Consider the following 24581-nt stretch of genomic DNA (forward strand, 5'->3'; position numbering starts at 1 on the left):
GAATGGGGCGGGGGTCTGGGGTGCGGCTCCTGGGCCTTAAGGTTAGTTCATGAATTTTTTGCACTCAGTCGCAATGCAGAGATGTCAGAATTTTTGGTATCCTGAGTACTCTCAGCCTTTCCCTAAAGAATTTCAGTCACTGCAACTGTGTACAAATATTTGCCCAGGAAGGGTTTGAAAATGAACGTTGAGGTCCCGGGGTTATCAGCGCCAATGGATCAACAGCAAGCAGAGGCCAAGTCTGTCCTCACAGGTCCCTTTCGCTCAGGTGCATTGGGAGGGGGAAGAGGAGGAAAGGAATTTTCCGACAGATGTCTGAGGAACAAGGGCCAGAGAAGCAATTCTTATAGGAATGGGCTTGTACATTCCCTCCCATCTCTCAGGTAAATCCAGCAAATGACTCTTTAAAGGTCTGACTCCTCAATAAAATAAATAATTAAAAAGGGCAAGAAGATCTTGGACAAAACAATGGTGCTCTTAGAAAAGTTGGAGTTTATTTTTAGGAAATAGATTTTTCTACATAAAACTAAATACACTAAGCAAATAATTCTCACTACTTAAACTGTGTATGTTTTACTCATATGGATTTTTTGGGGGGGTCACACCCGGCGATGGACAGGGGTTACTCCTGGCTTTGCACTCAGGAGTTACTCCTGGTGGTGCTCAGGGGACCATATGGGATGCTGGGAATCGAACCGGGTCAGCCAAGTGCAAGGCAAACGCCCTACCCGCTGTGCTATCTCTCTAGCCCCTCATCACTTAATCACTTATCACTTAACTTCCCGTAAATCGTCGATTTGCTCGAGCGGGCGCCAGTAACGTCTCAATTTGTCCCTGTCGCGTGCTAGTGTAGCCCAATGGCATCTGCTCGCTCCGGGAACATGAAGGGCCTCAAACCGATCGTTCATTATCTTGATGAAGAAGTCTGACATGAAGGGCCTCAAACCGATCGTTCATTATCTTGATGAAGAAGTCTGACCATCTGGTAGGTTGGGCGGCCACACGGTCTTTTGACATCCTGTGGAATCCAGTCAGTAACAGCTCTAGTCCAGTGGTCATCTTTAAATCTCATTACGTGACCAGCCCATCTGATTTTCGACACCTTGGCAAATGAGACAGCGTCCCTGATTCTTGATCGTCGAAGGATGTCAGAGCTCCGGATTCTTTTTCTCATTTGAGTGAAATGTGATATTCCAAGCATAGCTTTTTCTATTCTTCTTTGGGAGACCTGAATAGCGTTCTCATCCTGTTTGCGTAGGGCCCAGGTCTCTGAGGCATATGTTAATGCATATGTTAATGCATATGTTAATGCATGTTAATGCTAGCCCCTCATATGGATTTTTAATAGCTCTTTCTTTAACTTAGGATCCTCAGCAAATGCTAAGTTCCATCTTATTATGAATAAAAAGGAATGTATTTGCTTTACCTCCCTTGACACCTTTAACTTATGGCTTAACACTTCTTAGCAATATCTAGTTTACATGCACACAAGAAAAAGTGAGTAAGTGACTGAAACTTTGTTAAGGTTCCAGTCCACCAGCAGGCCACAAAGCTGCCGTGTGAATGCATTGGAACCTCAAGTAAAGAGGGATAAACACCCAAATTCATTTGTCTACAGGTGGGTTTGACTGTACTCTGGGCATTTGTCCTAGAAATTTAAGTTGGGCCCTCCTGGCACTAGGATTCTGGTCTGTGTTAATCCTTACTATCACACCAGCAAAGTAATGGAATCCAAGGAAATGATTGTTAGAAAGTCCAATCTAGAGCTGGTAGGTGAGAAGGAGAGTTGAAAACCAGGGAAGTTAATTGCCTTCCTGTTACACTTGATATGTGTTAAAAAGAAAAAATGCATTAAAAAAATTAACTGGCAATTAACTGGTCAGTTCTGAGATAAATATCAAAGGACAGCTAGGTAGAGAATTTTCGTTGGTGTGGGAATCTTCTTCCTGCACAGGGATGAGTTGGGACAGAATCCTTGACTAGAACTTTGTTGCCCCAGAAATGATCTCCATGAGGACTTATGGGACTTAGGGACCCTCTAAGAATAAGTCAGTGAGATCCCACAAAGGCCAGCACGCAGGCTCATTGATCTCTCCAGCTTTACAGATTCATGACTAAACCCCAGAAGATATCTAGTAGCTCCAACTAGTCACAGTTATGCTGGTCTCTGGGCTGAAAACTCTGAGGCACCTTCAGGAGGGAGATGGGCCTGTCCCTGCCCTGCCAAGGCCCTGGTGGCCACAACCACAGGCCCACAGCTGCTGCCAGGCCTAAGGCACCAGTCTGACACCTCATAACCCAGGTCTGCAGAGAGGGCAAACCGCCCAAAACTTCAGGCAAGACACTTTTCAAGCTGTGCACTCTGGACTCTTCTCAGTGTGGGGGCGGGCAGACTCTCCCTGTCCTCCTGTACCTCCAGGAGTCCCAGAGATCACAGCCACATCCCACAACTGCCCGCATGTCAACTCACTGCCCAGTTAAATATTCTGGAATTTCTGGAACTCCAAACTCTACAGTACTGACATCTCAGCAGGAGCACACCAGGTTAGATGGGAAAGTAACACAGACACCAATCAAGTTTCATAAGCAGAACATGAACACAGACGGCTCAGACAGCAGCAAGAGCTTAGTAAACCCTCAGACAAGGACTGAATGTCCCTTGGTGAGATATCAAATTTTTACAAATTTTCTTTTACAGAAGTATTTTTTTTTATAATTCCCTTAGCCAATTTGTGGTAACAAGGAGTATAAAATAATTTATTTTGTTCTTGTTAATGGGGCAGGCTTGGGAAGATTGGGACAGCAGTAGAGGGAAGTCACACAGTTGGAGGGGTTGGTGTTGGAACATTGAACGTGTGTAACTAATGCACCATGAACATCTTTGTAAAACACAGTGTATAAGCAAAGGAGGGAAAAAATTTTTATTTTATTTATTTATTTATTTATTTATTGCTTTTTGGGTCATACCCGGCGATGCTCAGGGGTTACTCCTGGCTCATGCACTCAGGAATTACTCCTGGCAGTGTTCAGGGGACCATATGGGATGCTGGGAATCAAACCCGGGTTGGCCATGTTGGCTGCGTGCAAGGCAAATGCCCTACCCGAGGTGCTATTGTTCCAGCCCCAAGAAAATAAATTAAAAAAACAAACAAACAAACAAAATCAGTGACCTCACCCATGTCCCCTCCCATCTCTCCTCCGAGCCTTTCTCCACCCCACTACCGTTCCCTCCGCCATCACTGAGTCACCTTTGCCATCCTGTTTTTGATCTACTTGAGGATCGTTTTGAAAATTTATAAAGGGGCTTAACTAACAAACCAATGCTAGAAATAATATCATGGAGAAAAGTACTCCTACACTAATCTTGAAGCTGCTGAGTCTGTCCCAGGTCTATAGCTCCTGGAGCACATGACACCTCCAAATTTCATAGTATTGACAGACCTGGAGGAGCACAGAAAATTTAGATGGGATAGTTGCATAGAAGCTCAGTGAGCTCAAGGAGCGAAAACAATTACACAGAAGCTTCAACTAGCACCAAGCAGCTCAGTAAGTCTCAGGATGACAGTATTTATTGAGATCAGGGGCTGGAGCTATAGTACAGCGGGTAGGGAATTTGCCTTGCACATGGCCGACCAGGGTTTGATCCCCAGCATCCCATATGGTCCCTTGAGCACCGCCATGAGTAATTCCTGAGTGCAGAGCCAGGAGTATCCCCTGTGCATCACTGGGTGTGACACCCCTCCCAAAAAAGTCTTTGTAAGTCTACTTTGTAATAAATACAAAGAAAATTATACTGTATATTTTGCAGCAAAAGTCAGTCACAGTCCTCCCGTTGTTCATGGATTTGCTCGAGTGGGCCCAGTAACGTCTCCATCATGAGACTTGTTACTGTGTTTGGCATATCGAATACGTCACCGGTAGCTTGCCAGGCTCTGCCCTGCGGGCGAGATACTCTCGGTAGCTTGCCGGGCTCTCCGAGAGGGGCAGAGGAATCAAACTTGGGTGGGCCATTTTGACCACTTGTAAGGCAAATGCCCTACCACTGTGCTATCGCTCCAAAAGATACAAAGTAAATTATTGTGTGCTTGCTAAGTGGGAAGTCTTAGGAATGGGTGGGATACTGGGGGCATTGGTGGAGGGAAGGTCACACTGGTGGTGGATTGGCATTGGAACATTGAATGCCTGTATTATGAACAACTTTGTAAATCAAAATGTTTAAATAAAGTTTTAGATATAAAAAGTAAAAATAAATAAATACTCCCTAGGGAACAATAAGATAGTACAGAAATTAAGGCACTTTCCTTCATACAAAGAATCTAGGTTTAATTCCCGGCACCAAAGCACTGTCCCTGAGCACCGCCTGGAGTAACCCCTGAGCACAGAACCAGGAGTAAGCCCTGAGAAATGCTGGGTGTGGCCCACCCCCCCATCAAAAAAATTACTCAATCCAAAGGAAGAGAGAAACACATGAAAGGACCAAAAAAGAGATTTGCTGGACAGGACACCTGACTGAGCAACCTAAAATTCCACCAGAATCCAGTGACAAAAGGTTCAGGGTGGCCCAGTTATTTATTTAGGAAAAATAACAATCGCCAACAGTGATAAAAACCAAGAGCATTGCACAAAGATTGGAATAAACAAGGAACTTTATTTATGGTTTCCCTTTATGCTCAGCACAACCAGAAAGGAATGGATACCCACTGTTTCTTGAGAGAGAAAAGAGTGATCTGGGGCTTAAAGTGACTGACCAACTTGCCCTAAATGTCACAGAACTCACTGGGCGGGCACTGATGCTGCTGACTGTTCTTAACACCAGCAGTGCTGTGTTGGCATGTACTTTTGGGAAAGAGGAGACAGTCCGTTGGTTTAGGGCAACAAATGCTCAAATAACTGTGCACCTGTGCACGTGCACGCATGTGTGCAGTGCGATCAAGACAAAGTCCCCCACACGGGCCATGGACTCAGACGTCTGATAAAGTTTGTTGGGTTAATACAGTGCTTATATGTGAGCAGAAAGACTTGCATTATGTGTGGATCTTGAGGTGGGAAGAGGAAGGTGAAATCTAGGGTCTACATGGACTAGATGGGACGGAGTGCCATGAGATGTCACGGGATTTCTATGAGCTAATGCAGAGGTGCAACAATAGTCTTTATACACACTACAGGTGTCGCCCTCCCTGACCTCAAACCCCAGCCGCAGGCACTGGCAAGGCCATTGAGTCATGCGAATCACTGGGGAATGCCAGTTGCCCTTGCAACAGCTCACCCTCCCCCAGGCAGGGACTTGGGGTTCCCCCTGGAAGAGCTCAGCTGGAAATATGGTCAGGGAGCTGTGAAAGGAAACTCCAACACCGGGATGCAGGGGAACTTCTCACAGTGCCCTTACAGTGTTCTGAAGATGGACACATGCACATATTAATTGCTGACCATCAGGGCCCTGGGAGAGAGCACAGGGAAGGGCTCCATCCACAGTGCCACGGGCCTCCTGAGCATCGCCCAAGAGTGTGCAGGTCTGAAGCAGGACTAGCATTGAACAGTGCAGGCAGTGGACAAATGTCCACCCAGGAATGGCCCAGGCCTCCTGAGCACCACGTGAGAGGTTCAAAAGAAACCAAAAATAAACAATTAGTAGGAGAAAAAAAAAAGAGACTGTATTTAACAACGTTAAAATGGAGAAGGATTTTTGGAGCAGTTTCAGTGGTTTATTTGTAATGAACAATACAAAATAAATTTTTTTGGTACTGTTTTGGGGCAGGGGTTAAGGGTTGGTATGGAAACATCTGAAATATGGTGGTGGGAAGGTATCAAGGTGGTGAAATTGGTGTTCAAATATTAAGTGTAATCAAATATTGTGAACTACCTTATAAAAATAAAATAAAAAGAAAGTAGCACTGTCCTCCCATTGTTCATCGATTTGCTCGAGTGGGCCCAGTAACGTCTCCTTTGTGAGACTCCTTGTTACTGTGTTTGGCATATCGAATACTTCATGGGTAGCTTGCTATGCTTTGCCATGCGGGCGAGATACTCTTGGTAGCTTGCTGCGCTCTCCGAGAGGGGCGGAGGAATCGAACCCTGCTCAGCAGGCTGACCGGCCGCACACAAGGCAAATGCCCAATAGCTGCGCTATCGCTCCAGCCCCTGGAACGAAAAAAATTTAAATGGAGAATATCTATGGAAGAAAATTCTAAAATACGTGGGATATACTAGGGTTTGATGCCCTGTACAAGCAACTGGGACTGTCCTGGAGAGACGATGACTTCATAGGACAGAAACCTTGTTTCTCCTGCCTTGATTGGTTTCAAGAGAAAAGTTGTTTGAACCTAATCCTGTTACTCTGTTATGGCTACCACAAAGGTTTTTTTTTTAAATGAAAACTACCTGTGCCAGAGAGATGGCACTGAGGTAATAACATTTGCCTTGCATGAGCCAATCTGGGCCAACATCTGGCACCACATAGGGACCCCCAAGCAATGCCAGGGCTCATTCCTGAACACAGAACCAGAAATAGCCTCTAAGTATCACCACATGTGATGCAAAACCGAGAGCAACAAAACTATCCATTACAAAATTTAACTAACATAGTCTTAATCAAGCAAAAAATGCGTAATTTCATTCACAGTTCTCATCTTCTATCCCAGAATAGCCACTCTTAGTGGCCAACTCAGCGTTATCTCATTTTACTTCTTTCCAACTGACCCAGTTGTAAAGGCAAAGAGGGGAACACTCTCCTGCACTGGCAGGGCATGTGAATAAATGACCTCATAAATGTTGTTCCTGCCACCTTTCTCTTTCGGGTGCACTTTTGCTCCCCATAACACATATGAATTGTTTTATTCTTACTGACCCCTGTCTCATGGCCCTGAAGCAAGAGTAAGGGCCATGTACCCATGTGCAATTCTTCTGAAGGTCATATGAAACCAAAGAAGGGAAAGTTTGGCAGATCTTTAAATGTCTGCCATCTGAAAGAAATATTAGCTTTTATTGTATCATAGCATAATTTTTTTAATAATAAAGCCCTGGGAGGTATAAAGGGGCCACAGTAGGCAGGGCTCAATCTCCATCATCTCATATGATTCCCTGAATGCAGAGTCAGGAGTGAGCCCTGAGCACCACCTGGTATGACTCAGAAGACAAAAAAAAAAAAAAAGGGTTCCCATTATGGAAATTTCTTAAAGAAAAATCAAAGTAGAGCTCCCATTTGACAAGTCTGTCCCATTCCTATGTATCTACCCCCAAAGCACAAAAAACCACTTTTTAAAAAAAATACATTTTATATGTAATGCTATATTCATTACAGTGTAATACAATAACCAGGATTTGGAATTCAAAACTGATTTTTGGCCTAGATAATGAGATAGCTCTTTCAAGTCAATCAGTTATCAACAATATTTCTGGGAAGTGAGCCAGGTTCAGACAATAAGAACAGCTTAGTCACACTCAGAAAAGGATTTACTGTCCCCAGGGTGACATACAATTTTCATATGTTTCTTCTTCGGAAATATTTCTTGATCATTCCATTCATGATCACCAAATATTTGATTTTAGTGGTAAGCATCAATAGAATCCCAAGTGCCGTGGGCCTGCTTTGGGGGTAGGCTTGAGGGGTGGCTGGGTACATGGAGACAGGGGTGGAGAGAGGTGACAGTGATGATTGGTTTGGTGATGCAATATTGAATGACTGTAACAAATCATCATGAACAACAATTTTTATTTTGCTTTTTTGATCATACCCAGCTTTGCACAGGGGTTACTCCTGGCTCATGCACCTAGAAATCACTCCTGGTGGTGCTCAGGGAGCCATATGGGATGCTGGGAATCAAACCCGGGTTGGCCGCGTGCAAGGCGAACTCTTTACCAGCTGTGCTACTGCTACAGCCCTCATCATAAACAACTTTGCAGACCAGGTATTTAAATAAAGTTAGCGGGACCCCACTGATTGTCCCTGGGACTCCCGGGGCTCGGACCAGCAGGTCTTCTCTTAACCAGCTTCTCCTTCCAGGAGTGCACCCCGCCCAGTCCACCCCCGAACAGAGAGAACAATGAGGTTTGGGAGACCCACTTCCCAGGGTCCCCCGGTAACCAGCTCCTGACACTGCCGGGCCCAGGGCTCTTCAGGGACAATGCTCAGGTAAGCAGGGTGTGTGTGAGCATGGGAATAAAGAGGAGTGTGCCGTGTGTGTGTGTGTGTGTGTGTGTGTGTGTGTGTGTGTGTGTGTGTGTGGGCGGGGTGTTGAGTACTGGGTCCCTGGAGGGTCCCTGGAGTGAGGTACAATCTCCTTTCCTCCCTTCTCTCTGGGCCCGCTGAATCTCTCCCACTCCTCAGATATTTTTAAACCCCCTTTGATCCTACCAGCACCCCCAGCCCATGTGGAGAGACCCTGGGACCATGAGAGATGTTTGGGGAGGAACAAAGTTTCCTGATGGCTGGGAAGGAGCAATAATATAGTGGGTAGGGCGTTTGCCTTGCAAGGGCCAACCTGGGTTCGATCCTCAGCATCCCATATGGCCCCCGAAGCATTGCCAGGAGTAACTCCTGAGTGCAGAGCCAGGAGGAACCCCTGACTATCGCTGGGTGTGACCCAAAAAAAGCAAAAAATAATTTTTTTTTTCCTGGTGGCCCTGAGACACTCACAGTCACGCATTTCCCCTGTAGCAGTCACAAAGTAGAGAGAGTAATGTGGAAATCATCTGCCCCACAGGTAGGGGGAGGATGTGGGATGGGAGGTATACTGGGGTTTTTGGTGGTGGAAAATGGGCACTAGTGAAAGTACGGGTATTTCATCATTGTATGACCGAGACTTAAACCCGAAAACGTTGTAACTGCTCTCACAGTGATTCAATTAAAAGAATAATAAAAAAGAAAAAAAATAGTAAGGTGGAGGTTATGCCCAATTCAATCAGCCTAATCAATGGCTGAATAAATAGCAATAATCCTGCATTTAAAAAAATATGTTGGTGAAGTTCTGAGAGGTGAGGGGGTTCTCCAGCAGAAGGAGTTGTCCAGACACCCCACACCCTCTGCACGTGGTAGGAGGGTTCCCCAAGGCAGAGTGGCATCATCCCTGAACCCCAATTAGGGGGCCCACCTCGAGGCTCCAAGTACTTTTTCAGAGGTTCTTGGACCAGCTGTCTGAGCAGGTGTGACGTTGGCAGCTCTGAGGATGCCCGCTGAAGCAGGACACAGACCAGGGGCATCTCTGGGACACAGACATGGACACTGAACCCCACAGCTTCCCAGGCCCAAGTTATCAGTGAAGGATGAGCACCAGCCAGCCTGGGAAACTTCTTTCCCTCTTGCCAACTACCTCTAGGGAACCTGGGGCCAAAGTGGGTGGCAGGCATAACTGGCATAACAAAAAGAGAGTATTTTGCAGTATTCAAATATGCCAACATCATTTTTATAAGGAAAAAGAACCACCACGAACAAGCCCAACACCCAACTATTTTCTTTTGGGGTTACACCCAGCGATGCTCAGAGGTTACTCCTGGTTCTTCACTCAGAAATCACTCCTGGCTGTGCTTAGGAGACCATATGAAGTGCCAGGGATTGAACCGGGTTGGCCACGTGAAAGGCAAACACCCTACCTGCTGTACTATCGCTCCAGCCCCCAAATACCACTCCTTTATCTAATAGATATGAACACAATTTTGCTAAGATCATTTGCACCCTTATATTCATATCAGCCTTAATCATCATAGCCAGGATATGGCTCTTAGTACAGGGCCCAAGTGCCCCTGAGTGAGGGCCGTGTAAGGGAGCGAGGACACAGAGAGAGGCACACCGTCAGACTGGCATCACCTCCCAGTGCCTGAACACTTCATTAGACTGATCTCTGCTCATTCTTGGGGGCCAGAGTTCTATGAAACTTGCATGTTACTCTGGTTGGCTTCTTCTTCACCTGGACTTCAATGCAAGCCTGTCACTAGCCTATTGCTGTGGCCACCGCTCCTACAGGCCCTACTTGGAACTGTTCCTGAGCAGGGCAGAGGCCTAAGGAGGCCGCCTTGACTCCTGACAGGGTCCCACCCCAGTGACTCATCAGGGCCCCCTCATCCCCAGGCCTGTGTTTTGTTTCATCATGTCACTGCTCCTGCTGCTGCTGTTGTCCTTGGCTGACACCCAGCAGTCTTTGGGCTAATCCTGGGTAAGTCCTTAGGTGTCAATCCTGGTGGTGCTGTGGGACCACGGGATGCTGAATATCACACCTGGGCCACTCACATGCAATGCACACACTTAACTATCTCACTGCACCTGTTTTGCCTTTCTGCAGGGGATGTGAATTCATGGATCTGACATCCAGTCAACTATACTGTGAGGTTTGTGCTGAGTCACATTTTCCTTCTCTGCTTTTCGCGTGGGGTTGGTTTGTTTAGTTGCGGGGGAGGGTCACAGCCAGCTGCGTTCAGGACTTACTGCTGACTCTGTGCCCAGGGATCACTCCTGACAGTGCTCTAGCGACCATAAGGGGAGCCTGAGTTGGAACATGGGTCAGCCACAAGGCAAGTGCCTTACCCTTATATTGTTTTTGCAACCCTAAATTTTCAAAGGTGGTAAACATCAGGAGAAAAGCATGAAAATTTGCTGGGTTTTGACATATTTGGCAAAGCATGAAGGAAGAAAGAATACTGGAAGAAGTGACAAGAACAGCATTCTTTTCTTCCTTTTACAAAAGAGAAAGCTATTGGGGGTATCATCAGGCAACTGTCGCACTGCACTTTAACACTGTCCTCCTGTTGTTCATCAATTTGCTCAAGCAGGCCCAGTAATGTCTCCATTGTGAGACTTGTTGTTACTGTGTTTGGCATATTGAATACATCATGGGTAGATTGTCAGACTTTGCCATGCGGGCGAGATACTCTCTCCAAGAGGGGCGGAGGAATCGAACTCAGGTCGGCCGGGTCAGCTGTGTGTAAGGCAAACGCCCTACCCATTGTGCTATCGCTCCAGCCCATTAGGCAACAATGCTATAGTAGCAGTCTCCTGTATATTTGTATGTATATAACTATACATATGTAAGTATATATACATATGTGCTGGATAAGGGTGGGGTGAGGGTGGGGGAAAAGCCGGGTCCTCTAGTCACCCCTGGAGGAGATCGGGACTCTCTGTACTAGGGCTCTGGGTCCCTGAACCTTTGGCTAATTTTATTTTGTTTTTATTAAATAGAACTCTGGTTTACAAAGTTATTGATAGCCGAGTCTGAATTATACAATATTCCAACACCAGTCCCACCACCAGTGTCAACTTCCCTCCACCACCAGTGCCCCAGTGCTCCATCCGGGTCCCCAGCTCACCCCACCTCTGCCACCCCACCCCCAACCCCCACCCTCTAGACAGGAACTTTGCAAAGTTCCCTGGCAATAGTTTAGAGTTCCTGTTTTCAGTATTGTTGAGTCTGTGCTTTGAATAGAGGGCTACACCTTTCTTACTCATCACTGGTATACGGATTTTATTAAATACACAATTAATTGATTTAATTAATGAAATACATGGTGCCTTTTAATTTTCACTTACCATGCAGAAACTTTGTAATTTGATGTGGTCTCGCCTAGTTATTTTTGGTTTGGCTCTTTGCCAATGGAACCACATTATTGAAAACACTTTTGAGATCCAAATCTTGGAGCATTCTACCTATACTTTCTTCAAAGTATTTTATGAAAGCTGGTCTCATTTCAAGATCTTTGGTTCATTTTCAATTGTTTAAAGTATGAGATATAAATTAAAGGTTTTTATTTATTTATTTTTTTGCATGTGTCTACCCAGTTTTTCTCAGCATCATTTGTTGAGCAGTCCATCTTTACTCCACTTCATGCATTTAGCTGTTTTGTTATAAAATAGCTGTTTGCAGACTGAGGTCTTATTGTTGGTTCTCAATTCTAATTCAGTGATCAGATAATCTATTCTTATTCCAGGACCATGCTGTTTTGATTGTTATAGTATAGCTTCAAGTTAGGTAATGTGGTACTGCCCACTTTCTGATTTTGCAGAATGACTGGATATTGGGAGTGTTTTATAATTCCATAAATTTTTACTAATGACCATTCTAAGTCCTTGAAGTATGGTGTTGGAATTTGATGGAAATTACATTGAATCTATATAATAATTGAGCTGGAATGGTCATTTTGACAATATTGATTGTTCCAGTTCATGAACATAGAATCTTTTTTCCATTTCCTGAGGTCCTCTGCTATTTCTTTCATGAACAGCTTACAATTTTCAAGGTACAGGACATTCACATATATGGTGAAGTTGATTCCTAGGCATCTGCTGTTTTGGACACTATTTTGGAGTAGTCTGTTTTGATCTGTTTCTCTTCTAGTTTATTATTTGTGCATAGAAATACAATTGTTTATTTACTTTTTCTTAGTCAACATGAAGTTACAAAGTGATTCATGATTGGGTTTCAGGCATACAAGTTCAGTGTCGTCTTCCCTCCACCAATGCCCCAATTTGCCTCTCAACCATCAGTCTGCTGCTAGGAGAGGCACTATATATATGTGAACATATGCATATTCATATATATTTGCATTCCACTATGGTTGACAGCACCATTGCACATAGGGTTTCATACATAACATTTTACCACCTTTCAGCACAACTATCTCCTCCTGAATGAATGCTTCTCTCATTCTCTCACCACAGGTGTTTCCCCCTTTTCCTGCTTTTTTTTTTCTTTTTGGGTCACCACTTTTTGGTGATGCACAGGGGTTACTCCTGGTTTTCACTCAGGAATTACTCCTGGTGGTGCTAAGGGGACCATATGGGATGCTGGGGATCGAACCCAGGTTGGCTGCGTCCAAGGCAAACACCCTACCCAATGTACTATTGCTCCACCCCCTTCCCCACTTCTTATCCCCAACCCCCCTTTAGTGAAAGCTTTCTAATAAATATCAGTTTTCATGTTGTTTGCTTCCACTGACATTGGGTATCCATTGTTACATCATCATGTTTCTTTATATGCCACAAATGAGAGCTATCATTCTGCGTCTCTCTCTCTCTCTCTCTCTCTCCCTCTGGTTAACTTCCCTCAGCATGATACTCTCCAGTCTCTCCAAGCAGAAGCAAACTGCATGACTTTATCTCTTCCTACTGCAATTAATTTTAATTCATTTAAATTTTTTTTTAAAAAATTGAATTACCAGGGCTGGAGTGATAGCACAGCTGGTAGGCCATTTGCCTTGCACGTGGCCAACCCCGCTTTGATTCCAGCATCTCATATGGTCCCCCGAGCACAACCAGGAGTAATTCCTGAGTGCATGAGCCAGATGTAACCCCTGTGCATCTTCGGGTGTGACACAAAAAGCAAAAAAAAATTGAATTACCACCATAAAACTATTCATGACAGACCGTTACAAAGCTTTTCATGATTGAGTTATAGTCATAAAATGTTTCAACACCCATCCCTCCACCAGGGTACATTTCCCATCATCAATGTCACCAGTTTCCCTCCCTCATCCCCCATACAACCCCCCATCCTGCCTGCTGTATGAAAGGCACCATTATTCTTATGCTCTCCTCTCTCTCTCTCTCTCTCTCTCTCTCTCTCTCTCTCTCTCTCTCTCTCTCTCCTTTTGTGCATTAAGTTTTGCAATACACGTACTGAGAGGTCATAGTGTTTGGTCAGGGTGTATAGTATTTTTTTATTGGGAATGTACAGCTGGAGTAGCTTTTTCAACTGGGTGGTGGCTTTGGGATATGGATGTAACTATCAGGGTTTCTGGAAATACAGGGAGGTGGGGGAAGCTAGCCCAACCTGATCCCGAGAAAGCCTCTAGATTTCAGTCACAAAACCTGCATACCCAAATTTTCAGCAGATTAGTATCTCAGTGAGATATCCTGAGATGGTGTCCTCTGGCCAGGGGCATGTGGTGATTTTGGATTGTGGGAGCAAGAGGCTGCTTGGAACTGAAACCGGGCCTGTTTGGGTGGGCACTGGATTAACCTCTCCCCCTCCAATTTACCCTGGTCTGTTCAGCCTTGTGCAGGTCCAAGATCATCTGTGGCTTTTGATATATTTTGAGATTTATTTATGGGTCTCTGAAGCAGGGCCCATAAATGAACTTGTATGGCTGAACCGGAGGTCATTTTTGGGTGTGGCTCCCACATACCTAAATATTGGCAATTTAATTTTTCGGGAAACTCGGACCTGAGTTGGTGGAGTCTGGGCCAGAGGCACAGCAGTGATTTTGGGGTAGCAGGAAGCCCGAAGGCACCATCAGGCTGCAGATACATTTGCCCCACAGGTCCAGGTCCAACTGTCAGCGGGGCCACATCCCCTTTGTCCCAGAGAGGACAGCAGTGGCCCCAGCAGGGACCAGGTCTGGGATCAGGGCTGTTACCATTGGTGCCTCAGGTGCTCTGGGTGGGTCGCAGTGACCAGTCCAGCAGAACCTGGCCAGGGGGACACATGCTTGTGTCCTGCGTCTCCAGACAGGGAAGCGCTCAGGGAGGTTTTCCTTCATAATATGCTGCAGACAGCATGGGCAGGTTTGGGAAGAAATGGTTGGGACTGCCCTACTGCTGGTGAATTTCCATGGCCCCATGACGGGAACCCGGGGTGACCCTGCAACTCCGGGACCTTCACTTTGTGTTGCTGCTGAGTGGGACCTCAAGAGCCCTGTTCAGACACATTAAAATTGTGCCAACACCCATAGCGCCCGAGGCTGCGGGAGCTGTGCCAGTTTGTGTGTCCCACTCTGGGCCGGAACTCCATTTCGTTTCATGGAGCTCTCCCTGAGACAGAATTTCCCAAGGGCACCCATGTTAAGCCACAGAAATTTTAGGACGCCATGGGCTGTTCAGAGCACAGAGAGCTGCCATCCCTCCCCAATGCTGGCACTTGCCGCTGCCTCACCACCATCTTGACTGGAACTCTCTGAAATTAATTTTGTGTACTAATTTTTCAGCCAGCTTCTTTGCTGTATTATTGTGTCTAGGATTTTATTTTCTTTTATTTGGTTTTGGGGCCACATCTGGATTTATTTTGGACCCTGAGCTCAGGGATCACTCTTGACGGTGCTTGTGGGATCATATTCAGTGCCAGACACTGAACCTGGGTTGACTGCGTGCAAGACAAGTGCCCTGTCTGCTGTTGTAGCTCTCTGGCAAGAGTATCTCGCCTGTATGGCAAAGCCTGGCAAGCTACCTGTGATGTATTCGATATGCCAAACACAGTAACAACAAAGTCTCCAATGGAGACGTTACTAAGACCGCTCGAGAAAAATCAATGAACAACGGGAGGACAGTGACAGTGACAGTCCAGAAGCTCTTAGAAACAACAGACTTGTATAGTAAAGTCTCAGGCTATAAAATCAATACCTCAAAGTCCATGGCTTTCCTATACGCAAATAATGAGAGAGAAGAAAGAGATAAGAAAAAAACAATCCCGTTCACAATCATGCGTCAGAAAATCAAATACCTCGGAATCAGCTTAACTAAGGAGGTAAATGACCTGGACAGAGAAAACTACAAAACTCTACTTCAAGGAAAAAAAAAAAAGACACGAGGAAATGGAAACAACCCCCTGCTCATGGACTGGGACAATTAACATTGTCAAAATGGCAATACTCCCCACAACATTATACAGATTCAATACGAATCCTAAAAGGATACCCATGAAACTCTTTAAAGAGATTGATCAAACACTTCAGAAATTCATAAGAAACCACAACTCCCCACGGATAGCTAAAGCAATTGTTGGGAAAAAGAAATGGGAGGCATCACCCTCCCCAACCTCAAACTCTACTACAAAGCAATAATAACTATAACAGCATGTTATTGGAACAAAGGCAGAGGCGCAGACCCAATGGCACAGGGCTGAATATCCCTACAAACACCCTCAAATATATGATCATCTAATCTGTGATAAGGGAGCAAGAAATGGGAAGTGGAGCAAGGAAAGCCTCTTTAACAAATGGTGCTGACAAAACTGGACAGTTACATGCAAAAAAAAAAAAAATGGGCTCAGACCTCTACCTAATACCATGCACAAAAGTCAGATGAAAATGGATTAAAGACCTCAACATCAGACCAGAATCCACTTGGTACAGTGAAGAAAAGGTGGGCAAAACCCTCTACGAAATTGAAGCTAAATGTACCTTCAAAGATGACCAAGCAAGTGGAACAGAGATAAATGGTACTCAGGCCCTGTGCTGAGCTCTGCTCTGCTCTGCTGGCCAGGCATCTCTTGCTCTCCAGGGATGAGGGTTAGGCTAACTCTCCAAACAGCTGGGGACAGGGACCAGCCAGGGGCCAGGGACCAACTTCTAGCGCCTGATGGGGATAAGCCCGCTTAGGGGAGGTCCCCAGTGGCTTCAAAAGTACATTGGTCAGTTGTCACCCCTCACCCTTGCCAAGGGCGGAGTCGTGGGCGAGGTGGGCGGGATCTAAATCGGCGGGAGGATCCTGCCAGTCCAAATGCTTTGGCCGGTGGGGGAAACGCTCACAGTGACAGGACCCCCCAACTCCACCGCCTCCAGAGAGCCCCAACCCCGATGGCCCGACTGGCGTCTGAGCTCCCGCCCTGGCTCCTTCTGGTCCCTTTGCTCCCGCACGGGGCCACTCTGCTGGCAGCGCCCGTCGGTGAGGGTAAGTGGGGACAGGAGAGCTCCCCGCCTCTGGCACTTGGAAGGGGACGGGATCGCGAATTCAGGGCCTTGAGCCCGCGGCCCTGCTCGGTTCCCAAGCGGCCTGGGGGGTGGGGGTGGGAATTGGGGGTGCGGAGAAGGGGGGTTGGGTGGCGGCTTGTTCTCCTTCGGGGCTGCAAAGAAGTTAGAGAAAGACATGGAGAAGGGACCAGAAAGGGGAAGGGGGAGAAGGAGCGCGCTGAGCGCCCCCTACCCCGTGGGTTCCGGACCCGGAGCGCCCAGACCAGGGGAGTGTGCGGGACCGTGGTGGGGGGTGCGGGTGGGGGTCTCAGCGCGCACCTGCTGGCTCCAGGTTCTTCTCAGCTCCCTTTGCCCTGGCGAAGCGAGCTTTAGCGGGCGCAGGGTGGGCGCGCTTATTTTCTTTTTTGGGGGTGGGGGGCACACCCAGCCACGCTCAGGGTTTACTCCTTGCTCTGCACTCAGGAGTCACTCCTGGCAGTTCTAGGGGACCACATGGGGTGAACTGGTCGCCACTTGCAAAACAAACACCCCACCCGATCCAGTCCCCATTCTATTTTGAAAAAAGAGCTGACAGGCTCAGAATTTGGCTCTTGGTTCCCTCTTGGTGACCCCAACTACAAGTTCGCTAACCACTAAGATTTTTCATTCCTATTCCAAATTCAGGGGATGTGAAATAATCACTGCAGGAGCCCCAGAACCAAAAGTCTCCACTGGGAGCAGGGCCTGGGGTTGCCTTTATCTGTTTCCTCCCCTGTCGTCTCCATACAGCAGATTTCTTGTCTTTTCTTTTGTGTGTGTCTGTGTGTGGCGGGGGTGGAGGTAGGGCACACCTGACTGTGTTCAGGGCTTACTCCTCCTAGCTGTGTGCCAGGAGATTACTTCTGGGACTCAGGGCACCATACAAGATGCTGGGGGAATAAAATTCAGGTTAGCTGCATGCCAAGCAAGCACCCCACCCTTTGTGTTTTTTTTTCTTACCTCCCTCACCACACCTTCCCCTACCCCTTGGAGCAGTTCTACAGCAGGGGATTTTGATCGTGCTCAGTTCCTAGGGCAAATGTATCTTACACGCTGGATCCAATATTTAAGTCTGGGCACATTCTACTTCCCACTCTAGCCAAGTGAATGGTCATGTGACTTTGGGGGAGGCTGAGGAATCAGCGAACTTGCCGTCAGTGGAAAGGTTCCCTCCTGATTCGAACCTGACCTCTCCTGGCAGTGAGGAGTTCCAGAGCTGAGAAGTGGGTCAGTTCTGGAAACTGGAGACAAGGTCTATGCTTTTTTTGTTTTGTTTTGTTTTTTTGGATCACACCCGGTGATGCACTGGGTCACTCCTGGCTCTACACTCAGGAATTACCCCTGCTGGTGCTGGGGGGGGGGGGTGGGGGGGATGCTGGGAATCAAACCTGGGTCAGCCTTGTGCAAGGCAAACGCCCTACTCACTTTGCTATTCCTCCAGCCCCAGGGTCTATGCTTTATGTTGGGAGACATCATGCAGCCTACATTGTTTCCTTAAAGCCGTCATTGTGGCTAAAAGGTTATCTTAAAAGTTATTAAAAATAGTTAAAGCCAGCAGTCTCTGTATTGACTTTCTGTTTTTTCTTCTAGGATGACTGTTGTATGAGCCAAAGAATCTGGGGGTCACGTTCCTTACAGGCATTCTGGTTTTCTGATTATTTCAGTCACTATATCTTTTCAGCCTCTGGAAACTGACTGTCTTTATACCAAGTACAATAAATCAGGACTTTAATTCTAATTTATCTTGGAGAGAAGTGTTCTAGAGCCCTTTCTACTGCCAGGTAGCCATACACACAACCTCCCCTGGAGCTTCTGAGCAAATTGGTGACCTTCTCAGTGGGAGTCCATTTTAGCTGGGTAAAGAGGTTCCACCTGGCTTCCAACTGAGCATCACTGGTAGAAGTTTTCTGGCTTTTTGCCATGGGTTTTCATATTTTATCAGTTCTGAACTATGCACTTAAATTCACTAAGTTATTTACTCTCTTGTTGAACTAAGCACTACGTTATTTACTCTCTTCTTTCTGCCACTGAAGTTCCTGACATGCGATTATTCTGTGTAATGTAGACCATCTTTTTCTCCAAGCTTCTTGGATTTATACTTAGAGTAGATGAGTGATGAATGGTAGTTCCCAGGCCTTGCTAAATGCTTTGTCCCCCTGGCTGGAATCTCTCATTTGATTCCAGCTTTGGAGTCTGTCTCAGTTGCTCCATTTTGATATGAATTAGTCAAGAACAGTCTATCATATCCCATCCATGAGGCGCGGTTGCCAGGATGTTCAAGAGGAAGGTTAGTACTTCCAAGGAGGGGCCCAAGAGGAGATCGGCCAGGCTGTCCCCTAAACCCACGCCTGCTAAAGTAGAAGAGAAGCCCAAAAAAAGTGGCAGCTAAGGATAAATCTTCAGACAAGAAAGTTCAAGTGAAGGGGAAGGAGGAACCAAGGGAAGCAGGCTGACGTGGCCAACCAAGAATCAAAGAAAGACCTGCCTGTGGAGAACTGAGAGCAGAGAGAGGGAGCCCTAGAAGTTTCCTGCCTCTGATGCTGCAGGAGAGAGAAGCCACATCTGAACGATGCTGGCTCCCACATGCACCAGTGCGCCTGGCTCCCTTCTTGTACAATCCAGAGGAATATTTTTATTAATTATTTTGTAAATGTAAGTTTTTTAGTAGCTCTGGAAAGGTTTTGAAGAAGGAGGGAATCCTGCCTCATCCCAGTTTGTAAGTGTAAATGGTTTTTTTAGAGGTGAAATCCTTTGCTGGTTGTTTATTTTTGGGTACAACCAGAGAATAGTGGGATTATTGGATATGGGAGTCTTTGATGTGTGGGGTGTCAACATTCCAAAGGTGGAGGGCAGTTTTTATAGCCTATGTCTACAAACCACTCAGAATTGCGGTTTGAAGTCCCAGGCATGCATTAAGAGGTGTCAGCATTTTTGGTTAGTCTGTCCCTGTGCTGGAGGGGTTTGGTAGAAATGTTTCCTCAAGAAAACCACTCCTTGCTCTTGGCTTTCCCTGTCAAAATTTCAGGAGTTCAGTGTCCTATCATTGGTCCTGGTCCTCTAGTTTCCCTAGTAATTTTGTTCCCGTGCTGTGCAAAACAAAAGAATTTGCGATTTGCGTTTGTAGTGTACGTGATGCTAAATTGTGAATTTGTAGGAATTATGATGTAACCGCTGAACATTCATTTGAAGATACTGGTACTTGATAACCAGGTCGAAAAAATTGTCTTCAAATTGTGGGGTGGAAAGTCAGTGGTCACTGGATACCACTTAGAAAGGAATCACAATTCCCTTTTCTGATTCTTGGTATGTACATTAAAAATTGTGTACAAATTGAAATGTCTGTGTACTGATCCTCAAACCAACCAAGAAAAACTTAGAAAAGAAAAAAATACAAGCTTCCAAAGTGTCCTGTTTGGTGTTCACTGGAAAAATAATTCAGTAACCAGTTTTCTCAAGCTCAACTGTAGATAAGTCTAACTACTAAATAAAAATTTTATTATTGAAATAACTATGTCATGCCAGATCCTAAGTCAAACTTAGTTATGGCTTTAATAAAACGAAAAAAAATGGGTGAAGAAAGATTGTTCGTGGCAATATGTTAAATAACATATGTTAAGTAAGTGCGTTGTGAGCCAAGACCTGGCAAAATTCAAACTTTCAGAATTCTCATTTGGTAGAGGGGGTGAGGGGAAATAAATAAGAAAGATCTTAGAATCCTACGTAATTTTATAATACTTTCTACTATATATAGAGTCAGACGTATTTTTATTTCATGAGAACTGTAACTTTAAAAATGTTTGGGTGTTTCAGAAGTTATATGTAGCTACTCAATACCTTTTTTTCCTTTTTGGCTCACACTCAGCGATGTTCAGGGGTTATTCCTGGCTCTGCACTCGGGAATTACTCCTGGTGGTGCTCAAAACCCGGGTCGGCCTCTTGCAAGGCAAATGCTGTACTGCCCTACCCGCTGCGCTATCGCTCCAGCCCCTACTCCATAACTTAATGACTTACTTACAATTTAGAGATAAGTAGATCCTTCCATTGTATCTGAAGAATCATTCTGATATCTTTGCATAAGAAAATATATTTAAAAATAATGACAAATGGCAAGGGAGTCTTGGACAAAACAATGGTACTCTTAGAAAAGTTGGTAATTTATTTTTGGGAGATAAATTTTCTACTGCTCGAGTGGACCCAGTAACGTCTCCATTTTTTTGAGACTTGTTACTGTGTTTGGCATATTGAATACGTGATGGGTAGCTTGCCAGGCTTTGCCTTGCTGGCGAGATACTCTCATTTGCTTGCCGGGGCTCTCTGAGAGGGGCAGAGGAATCGAACCTGGCTGGGCTGGCTTTGGGTTGGCTTCGTGCAAGGCAAATGCCCTACTGCTGTGCTATAGCTCCAGCCCATAAAACTAAATACATGAAGCAAATAATTCTCACTACTTAAACTGTGTATGTTTTGCTTAAATAGATTTTAATAACTCTTCCCTTTAACCTATGATTCAAGCAAATGGTCAATTCCATCTCATTAGGAATACAAAGGAATGTATTTGCTTTACCTCTATTGACACCTTTAAATTAATTCTTAATACTTCTTGGCAATATCTTAGTTTCCATGGACACAAGAAAAAGTGGGTATAGTACTGAAACTATGTTAAGGGTTTCAGTTCACCAGTAGGCCCACAAAGTAGTCATGTGTATACTTTGAAGCTCAAGTAAGGGGCCCAAGAGATAGTACTATGGGAAGGGCATTTGCCTTGCATGTGGCCAACCCGGGTTCCATCCCCAGCATCCCATATGGATCCCCCAGCACTGCCAGGAGTGATTCCTGATTGTAGAGCCAGGAGAAACCACTGAGCATCGCTGGATGTGACCCAACAACCTAAACAAAATAATCAAGTAAAGAGTGACAAACACCCAAATTCATATGTCAGCAGGTGAATCCAATAGTACCCTGGGCATTTGACATTCAAATTTGGCCCTATATGTTAGGCCCTACCTAACTGGGGCCCTCATAGCAAAGGATTCTGGTCTGTGATATTCTTAGTAACACATCAGCACAGTAATGGGATTCAAGAAATTGTTAGAAAGGATTGTTCAAAAGTTCATTCTATAGCTGGTAGGTCAGAAGAAGAGTTGAAAACCTGGACTTGTACCAGGCATTTGAAATATCTGTCTGTCATGGGTGTCCTTTGATATTTATCTCAGTTCTGATAACCCTTCAAAATAACTCTTGAAGAGATAAACTCTTCAAGGTGAGAACTCTGGAGACTTCTCAGAGTGAGGGTGTGCAGTCTCCCCCTCTCCCTCTATACTCCAGGAGCCCCAGTGGTCACACCTACATCCCACAACTGCTGGCATGTCAACTCATTGCCCAGTTAAATATTCTGGAATTTCTGGAGCTCCAAACTCTACAGTACTGACATTTCAGCAGGAGCACACCAGGTTAGATGGGAAAGTAACACAGACACCAACCTAGCTCCATAAGCAAAACGTCAGCGCAGAATACTCAGCCAGCAGCAACAGCTTAGTAAACCCTCAGAAAAGGACGGAATGTCCCCATTCACATTTGAAACCTGTACATAAATAGAAGAAAAAGAGCAGTTGTGTCGCTATACAGACTCGAACTGGTGCAAAGATGCGGAGTGTGAACAGGCACTGAGGATGGGACAAATGTCCTCCACGTGCCAAACTGAACCCAGTTCCTTCATTCTCTCAGTCACCCAAAGGGTCTTTGTGGGCATGTTTCTTTTTTATTTCTTTCTTTTTTTTTTTGATTCACTGTGAGGTACAGTAACAAAGCTTTCATGTTTGAGTTCTGATCCATATAGTCATTCAACACAGATCTCTTCACCAGTGCACATTATCCACCACCAAAATCCCCAGTATTCCCCCTTTACCCCATTCCACATCTCCCCCTGCCTGTGTGGCAGACAATTTTCACAATACTCTCTTTCTTTGCCTTGGATATTTTGAGACCAGATCCACCACCTCTCATACTTGCCAAAAAGGTAATGCCAGATAATGTGATTTGTATTGTTTGTTTTGGATGCAGCATAATGTTGCCTGGTTGAGAGATCATTGCAGCAAGTTGCTCAGTGTGAGGTTCCTTTGTGTGTTTCTGGATCCTGGCCATGTGGGAGCTTAAGCAGATGGGCACTGGGTCCTGCATCATCTCAGAATCCCATGGGGTTGGGTGGAAGGAGGAGCGCCCACTCCTCCCCTGTCCCATGAGGCCCTGTGTTTTGTGCCACCACCACTTATACCTGGACTTTATTGCTGACTTCTAGAAATGGCCAGAGTTCCTAGGGGGTAAGTGGAGGGACAGCACCTACCCCCATCTGGATCAGCCCAGAGGAAAAGGCAAAAGGCCTATTGCAAACTCCAGGGCCATCTCTATCTCCTTAGCAAGTTGCTCAGGTTGGAGGTTCATTTATGTGTCTGGTACCATGTTATGCCAGGGATGGAACCCGGGTTGGCTGCGTGCAAGGCAAACACCCCACTCGCTGTACTATCACTCTGGCCCCTCCTTTGTTTTCTTTGAAGATCAATATATAATGAGCTAGAGGTGGCCTGTGTCTGCTCCCCAGCAGCCCTCTGGGGACCCCCTGAGGGAACCAAGTGTGGAGCCTCCATCCAAGGCAGCCCCACGGGGAAGGAACCAAACTCCTCTGCTACTGGGGTGCCCAGTGGTATCGAGTCAGCGCACAAATTCTGGAATACTGTTTAAAGCACCATGGCCTGGGGTGGGACAGCTGCTCTGGTGTGAGGTGCTAATCTGGCCTGGATAATCTAATCTTCAGGCTGCATGCCACCACTTACTCCAGGGAGAGTGCAGGAACTCCGCAGACGACCGGAAGCTCCGCAATCCCCGAATCACGCAGCCATGGGGGGCCCCGGCCCGAGGAACGAGTGGGGGTGGGGGACGACTAAGTCGAGTCAGGGGCCACAGGGCCACCAGGGCGCGCCGGCTGCATCGGCTCCCGGGACTGCTTTCGGGCGCTAGCGGGGCTCAGAACAGCGCGGCTGGAGGCGGCCACATCCCCGGGCTCGCGGGGACCCGCGGCCCAAGTGCCGCTCCGACGCTGTGGGCACCTTTCCCCCTCGCCGCTGCCCGTCCCACGCGAGTTTCCCCAGCAGGTCGGCGCGGGGGGCTGGGCACCACAAAGCCTTGCGGGGCTGTCGTGGCGCCTCCCGCCGAGCCCCAGGTCCGAGCAAGGCAGCACCCGGGCTCCCCGTCGGTGCCGGACCGGGGCCTCACCCAAGAGCCGCCTAGCTAATCCCGCGGGCTTGGCCTTGCCTTGCGGGCAGCTTCCACAAGGTCCTCCACAGCGACCGCCCGCGCGTTACCACTTTGTCCTGGCAGCATGTGATCTTGGCGCCCTCAGCTCAGGTCGGGAGACTGACCTCAGGGCCCTTTTCAGTACAGAAACAAGGAGATGATTTCTCTGGAAATGTCCCCATCAAGTGACTGCTACCACATCTGTGCCCACAACCATGGGCTGTCTCAGTTGTTTTCACTCACCACCACTTTTTGCCCCCCCCAAAACACAACCTAGACAAGCACGGCCAAAAATCACACTTTGGGGGTGGGTTGAAGTCTGCCTCATGAGCAGGGGAAGGCAGCTGGAATAGAGAAGGGATCGCTAAGAAAATAATGGTTGGAAGGATCAGTTGGGATGGGAGATGTGTGTTGGAAGTAGATAAAGGAGCAAAAGTGATGGCCTCTAGGTATCTGTGTGGCAAACCACAATGCCCAAAAGTACAGGGAGAGGATGGGGGAAATTGTCTGCCATGGAGGCAGGGGGAGGGTGGGAAAGGAGGAGGGTACAACGGGAATATTGGTGGTGGGGAATGTGCACTGGTGGAGGGTTGGGTGTTTGAACACTGTATGTTTGTAACTCAAACCTGAATGTTTGTAACTGTATCTTATGGTGACACATTAAAACAAAA

General features: G+C 46.5%; 2 pseudogenes; both read left to right on the forward strand.

Annotated features, from left to right (window-relative positions):
• The window catches only part of LOC130034480 (non-histone chromosomal protein HMG-14-like), a 60833-nt pseudogene extending 41342 nt beyond the window's left edge, over window positions 1-19491 (forward strand).
• LOC130034698 (non-histone chromosomal protein HMG-14-like) lies at window positions 18899-19192 on the forward strand (annotated as a pseudogene).
• Window positions 19492-24581: the final 5090 nt, after the last annotated feature.

This window comes from Sorex fumeus, unplaced genomic scaffold, assembly GCF_029834395.1.
Source record: "Sorex fumeus unplaced genomic scaffold, SorFum_2.1 ptg000061l, whole genome shotgun sequence".
Classification (NCBI taxonomy): Eukaryota; Metazoa; Chordata; class Mammalia; order Eulipotyphla; family Soricidae; genus Sorex; species Sorex fumeus.